The sequence below is a fragment of the Bison bison genome, unplaced genomic scaffold (assembly GCF_000754665.1).
Source record: "Bison bison bison isolate TAMUID 2011002044 unplaced genomic scaffold, Bison_UMD1.0 scf7180017864020, whole genome shotgun sequence".
Lineage (NCBI taxonomy): Eukaryota > Metazoa > Chordata > Mammalia > Artiodactyla > Bovidae > Bison > Bison bison.
The window spans coordinates 99,029-99,521 of NW_011494592.1; positions in this window are offsets into that span (position 1 = coordinate 99,029).

The following is a 493-nucleotide window of genomic DNA, read 5'->3' on the forward strand; positions in this document are numbered from 1 at the left end:
GGTAAAGAGTCGGACATGATGGGAGCGGCTTAGCATACAGTATATATATGTGTATTTTAGGGCTGTGCCTGGCACCCAATACTGAGTTATTGTAATGCTTACTTTTTTTTAAATGATAAAGCACTGTCCTCCAGGCCTCCCAGGGGTTTGGCGTTGATCCCCAGACATTATGAATTAAAAGGCTGGGAGGAATTCCGTAGGTATCAAGTCTTTTTTGACCTTTTGTTTCGTTTTGTTTTCAGACCTGATAGGAAATTCCTTCTTCCTTCTGCGGTGCCAGCCACCCAGCCACGAACCCAGCTGACTGCTTTCCATGACAAAAGGCAAGGCCACAGGCCCCCGGGTCTCTACCCCAGAACCAGCAAATCCCTGCCTCAGGAAACAAGCACAGGTTTCTTTTTCATTAAAAACCTCAAGGTTTTAGCTACCGGGACAGCTCAGGAAGACAAAGGGGGAAGGCTCTTTCCAAGTTCGGGAAAGTCTGAGGAAGGCA